Raw genomic sequence first — 6,784 nt, 5'->3', positions numbered from 1 at the left:
TCTATAGGAAATTGCACTGTAAGTGCTGTCAAGTGTCAGATTTTGATTAAGTTTATATCAAAGGTTTTAATTAGTATAATGTCTTGGACGAGTTTAATAAATCCACTATTTTTAAAAGAATTAAGTCCCTTTGAAAAGTAATTTATATTAAACATTGCATTATTAAGCACTCTCACACTGATATTTCTTTTTGGATTTTATGAAATTCATATCAAAGGTTATTATCAGCAAGGTCTTTGAAGAGTTTGATAATCAGCACAGATCAAATGTTTTACAGGTGTTATACCCTTTGAAATTAGAAATTATATGGAAAATAACACTATTAGATAACTTATGCCTACATTTCTTGTAGAATATTTATGAAAAAGTTTAAAAGAACAAGAACAATTTTTTTTGAGTTATTGCCACTTCTTTTATAGCTTTTTATAGCATGATCTGTGAAAGATATTCTGGAGTCTTAGGTTTTCTGTGATTCATTGATTTCCTTAAATATGAATATTATTGTAAGGAAATATGTGATAACTAGACAGCAATAAAACTATTAAGAAAGTTATTAAGAGATCCTCATATGTCCTCTACAATAGACAAGTGTCTTTACCATATATCAAGCTCTAAATTGCCTCTTTTTCAAACAAGTTATGAATACTATTATTTTACAGAACTTTACTTAATATCAACAAAAGTTTACGCCTATTTTTTAATGCCAGTTTTTGACATATATAAATATTTTAATAAAAGTAAATGTTGGATATAGATCAATGAAACAGCGCCCTATCATCATAAAACCAGAAAAGGCTTTTATACAGACAGTAGCTTTGAGTTTATAACACCACATAATGTGAAGTAATTTTCAAATAGACTTGAAACAGAAAATTCTATTGTTATAGAATGCTATATAGAAATTCTGTTGTTAGCGGTCTTCCCATGTGTTTTGTTGTCAGAAAGAGATTACTACAAATGTTCTTTGGTGTAAGGTCATCAAAGATAAAATGTCAGAATAAAAATAAATAGATCCCCTAGAGTTCAAATAACCAAGATATAAGCAATTATAGATCACTGTAAGCCTTTAACAATGAGAAACCCATAATGTATAGCTGGTATTCTTTGAAAAACATAATGCGGTAAAAAAAAATGTGTGAAGTTAAAATTCTGGTACATATTACAAACAATATTTTGGTAAGAGAATGCTGTCAATATTTCCAAAATAATAAAGTTCTGAATTAGGTGGAATTTATAATAGATATATTTTCTGAGTCAGAAATCTGAACTATGATCGATGTCATAATGACACCATTAGCTAAAAAATATATTGAAATAAGTTACTTTAGTACATGTCTGCAGTGGTGTAAACAGGGTGTTCAAATTGCGTATGATTGCTCCCCTCACAAAAAAAATCTCATCCCACGATTCATATGATTTTATAGCATAAAATCGTTTCAAAAATTATGTTCATGACTTCATGTATATGTTTATTTCTGTCTTCTGGAATTACACCACTCCTCTCCCCATTTCAAAAATCCTGGATCCACCCTTGGTCTGATACACATTATTTTCTGTTGTTATCCCAAGTTACAACTTTAAAGATGACTGTAAGAGGTCATTAGAGATGTTCTGCTGTAGAAATTTTTTTTTTTTACAGGTCATCAGAGACATCTTATTGTTGGATTTTATTAAATGAGTTTTTACTGTTGAAGAAGTTTAGAGAGATTCTGTCATAGATTTTCAGTAACTTTTGATTTTAGATGCACTGTATATGTTCTATTGTCAAAAGATTATCAAAAGTTTTCTGCTTAATTGATTACTGGTATTCTGTTTTATGGATTATGATGTAATGTACAGTATTTTTTTATGCCCCCGCTGCAGCGGAGAGGGCATTAAGTGTTACCCTTGTCTGTACGTACGTCCCAAATTTAGTTTCTGTTCTCTAACTTTAGTTTGCCTCAACCAAATGTTATGAAACTTATACACAATGCTTATTACCACAAAACACAGATCAAATTCGAATTTGGGTGGCTTCACTCTTACTGTTCTAGAGTTATGCCCCATTATAATGTTATATGCAAGCGGGGGCATCATCTGTGTCCCATGCACACATTCTCCATTTATTTCTATTTTGTATTATAGCAAGGAAAAAAATACAGTGAACCCGTTTTTTGTTCTATTTTCTTAAAACATTTTATAAAAGATATCTTTCCATTTTTTTTTATTAAAATTCTGTCATTTAGTTTTTTCTATTCACGTAATATCGCTTGAAATCATCCCTTCGCAAATTTTACAGACGCCATCATGAGTTGGTTGACCGTTATGGAATATCTGTTTCACAGATGATAGTGGATATGTTCCAATTGTTGTAACTGCAATCCAGTCCCCTTTTCCATGAATGTGACCTAACGAATTAGACTTTTTACTGGGTTTGTACTAACATGAGCAACACAACAGGTGCCACATGTGGAGCAGGATCTGTTTACCCTTCTGGAGCACCTGAGATCACCCTCAGTTTTTGGCGGGGTTCGTGATGCTCAGTCTTTAGTTTTCTATGTTGTGTTTTGTGTACTGCTGTTTGTTGGCCTTTTTCTTTTTTAGCCATGGCGTTGTCAGTTTATTTTCGACTTATGGGTTTGAATGTCCCTTTGGTATCTTTCGACTCTCTTTTTGCACAGACCAATATGATGTCATATGTCCTGCAGCGTCAAGCTTTAACATAAGACATTTTAAAATTTTTTTGTATGCTTCAGAATGTAATAAAATTTGACAATAATAAGATATGCAGGTGAAAATTGTGAGTGTTTTGAATATGATGGAAGAAATCACATATCTCTGTACACTGGCTATAGAACGACCATTTAACTTCAAGGGGGGATATGGTTTTTTCGTGACTATATCCCCTCTGAATAAGTCTGTTTAAAAGTTTTAGTTAGCTTTTGAGGTGAATGACGACATTTTTTTGCTTTGTATAAAATATTATCATAAAATATTGGATGTGAAATACCTGAACGTATAAGATGTCTGCATGTTGATTTATATTTACGAATGATGTCCTTGTATCGATGATAATATTTAGTAAATGTTTTGACTATTTTGTGATATCGAAAACCCTGGTGTAATAATTTTTTCAGTAATAGAGATTTCTTTCGTTAAAATCAAATACGTTGTTACATACAAGAGCGAATCGAACAAGTTGATGGTGACAAGGGAACGTCACTATCTAAAAATGGATAATTAACTATAGGAAATGAAAAATCATCTCTTTTATCGTAAATTTTGGTATTAAGCTGTCTGACAGGGTTCCTCTGATCTTGATTTCATTTTTATGGTTCATTGGTCAATGCCAAGTTTTCAACGTTAAACATGTTTCTCGGTCACTATAAGCAATATGTTTACTATGTTTGGAGTTTGGAATGATTGTACAGTATACACGTCTGTCCTGCACGGTTCTTGCGACCTTTCACTCATTTACATGAATCCGCATTGATGATATTTAAAAGTTCATGTGATTTTTGTAGTAATACCTTTATCTTAAAGACTTAGCATCAATTAAATCGACCAGTTAAGCAGAGGAGACATTTCAGCGTATCATGTACTCTTTAAAATCCAGGTACATTAAACATACTGGTACATACGGGGATGACCATGAGAGAATCTTAAGTTGTACCATCTTCAAAACTTAAGTTCTTTCTGGTACGGTATTTGATCCAGGTTAATAATTAAGAAAACATGCTTACTGTCACCATAGATATAATAGCCATTTATGGCTAATATATCTATGCTTTCACAAACATAAATAATTCTCTGATTTCCATGTGTTATTTGTTGTGAAAGTGTAGATTACCTTAAAATATTTGACTATGTAAATCTTGTTTTATTTTATATTTTACTATTAGGTGGCAAAAAGAATACAACAACAATGCATGTAAATAATTACTAAAAATTTGGTACAATTTGGCAGAGAAATACAAAACATTATATGTCTCTGGAGTTGGTAAGAATAGTGTACAACTTTGCAAAGGTACGAGTTGTCATTAACCCTTTCGAAAGTTGTTGAGCATGCCTTTACTAAAATAAAACCAGTTTGTTTCAAAGTTGTTTGATCTGGTTTAGGATGGAAGTCATACAACCTGGTTCGTTACTGTGCTGTAATAAGACGTTTTTAATCTTGCTGCTACTTTCGGATCGTTTTTTTTAATAGTTTGTCCTGTATATTTTATTTGATGAGGTTCCCGTCCTGTGCTTGTATATTCTTAGACAGTTCTTATTCACAGGTGCTTGATACAGGATTTCGATATTGAATTATTCATTATTTGCACCGCAATTTTCTATTTTTATACCACATACTTTATAATATAATTATTGTCGTACCCACTGTCATCTGGGATATAATATATTGTTTGTATACTATTTCCAGCTGTTATTGACAGATTATCGACCAAAAAAATGCTCATATTTAAAAACAAAAACCTGCAGTAAATGCAAAGGTCTGTCTGCCATAGTGCTATATATATATATATATCTTTTGGAAAATGTTGTTTGTGCTGTATTTAGACCCCTCTACCAAGAAATTTGTTTTGCATGCACACGTATAAAAATTGCGGTTTTTATCCAACGCAATCATAGGTTTGAACGTTGTTTTCAATTTAGACTTATTTATATTTTTTCGTTTGGTCTTGTATTATATTTGCCTTCGGGTTTATATGATCCGTTCATCCTATTTCGACTCTTCAAAATTCAAGAGTCTATCCTAAATTGAGGAAAATTATATGGCCTTCCAAATACCGTTTCGATTCCTAACATCACTGAAGAGACATTAATTGTCGAAATCCGGATATGGTGTACAAATTTTTGCACCTCATGTTTGCGGTATACCATCTTTTCCGCAAGTTTATTGTTTTTTGTTTGGTATTAAATTAATAATAAAGATCCATTTTGTTACATCTTGTGATCCGTTTATTTTGCAATCGCCAATGGCAGTCAGCAGTGTTTAAGAACATCCGTTGTTCGATCTGAACTTTAGTCAAATGCGTTTTGTTTAAATATACTTTTTCACGTTTTTGGTCTTTTGGAAAATGTTGTTTGTGCTGTATTTAGACCCCTCAGCCAAGAAATTTGTTTTGCATGCACACGTATAAAAATTGCGGTTTTTATCAAACGCAATCATAGGTTTGAACGGTGTTTTCAATTTAGACTTATATATATATATATATATAACCAGTCTAAAAGGGTACAACATCACCAAAAAATAACAATAAAATGAACAAATGTAACTATAAATATTTCGGATAACAGATATCCTTCATCAGTATGATCACGATGTAAAATGAATCTTATCAACCTATTCTGATTATAAAACTATAGCAATCTTGAATTCTATACAACAACAAAAAACAGTTTTACCAGAACATCATAGAGACGCTAGTACAATTCTAAAATTTCCAAACATGGCGCAACGACATACCTAAAATAAAAAGAGTAATAATTTGCGATATGAGCTTGCACAACTTTAAAATTCCAAAGGTGACGACAGTTAAGATGTTACAACAACTGCGTAGAAATACATTCCCAATAAACAGCACTAACCGATCTAAGCTTGTATAATATTTCAAATTTGACAACGGTAGAGTAATTAAAACAGTGGCTGCGTATTTAAACACCCCAAATAAATAGCAGTTTGATAATGATAAGAAAAATAATTGAACGTGACTGCGTACTTTTACATCCATCCCAAATGAGTAGAAACCTGTAATTAAAACTAGTTTAAATAAAAAATTCCTTAAAAATGTAGGAGTCTAGTACAGAAGCCGGAACTACTGGAAACAAGTGATGGCAGGAAAATAAGTGATGGCAGGAAAATGAGTGATGGTAGGGAAAATGAGTGAAACATTCTATGTTTTTTCATTTATGCCCTCTGGGGAAACTGTCTTAGCTTTCTTATCCAAAACCTTTCCCGAGCAAGTCTGTCGGCCCTTGACCAACTCTCGTTGTAGTCTATGATTGTAATGGTAAGGTTTTTGAGATCAGCATGGGCGTGCCAAGGTGATCTCAAATGACGACTTACGGGGAGGTCGGGCTTGCAGGTGTAGTCACTTCGATGACCATTCATGCGTTTGTCTGTTCTGTTTCGCCAACATACTGCATGTCACATCGACACTCAAGAAGGTATACAACATTTTGGGTTTTGCAAGTTACATTGCAAAATATAGTGTACACAGACCCAGTGAAGTGGCAAGTAAATGTTTGAGTATTTAGTATTTGTTGGCAAGTCAGACATCGTCTGTTACCACACGACTTGCACCATCTTGCAGTTGAACCGCTTTTATTAGAGGAGACGTCAGCTCTCACAAATAAGTCTTTCAGACTTGCTGGTCTTCGGAAAGCTAAGACAGGAGGATTGGGAAAGATCTTGGATAATTTTGGGTGCTTGGCAATAATTTGCCAATTAGCACGGATCAAATGTGAAAGGTTAGTAAAGGCAGGATTGTATGTTAAAACAAACGGAACTATTTTACTGCGACTCTTCTGTTTGTACTGTAACAGGTCATTTCGGCTGTTATTGTTGGCACAAGCAAACCCCTTATCTATGTCCCATTTTTTATAACCTCGTTTGGTAAAAAATCCGCCAAGTTCCTGTAACCGTTTAGTGACAGCCTCCCCAGAGGAGCAAATCTTCCTTATTCTGAGAGCTTGACTGTACTGGATACTTTTTGTACAGTGTTTTGGGTGACAGCTTTGGGGAGAAAGGTACTGATGTTTATCTGTAGGTTTACAGTAGAGGTCTGTTGATATGACACCG

This window comes from Mytilus californianus, unplaced genomic scaffold (assembly GCF_021869535.1).
Source record: "Mytilus californianus isolate M0D057914Y unplaced genomic scaffold, xbMytCali1.0.p SCAF_3, whole genome shotgun sequence".
Taxonomy (NCBI): Eukaryota; Metazoa; Mollusca; class Bivalvia; order Mytilida; family Mytilidae; genus Mytilus; species Mytilus californianus.
Note: the sequence above shows the minus strand (reverse complement) of the source record.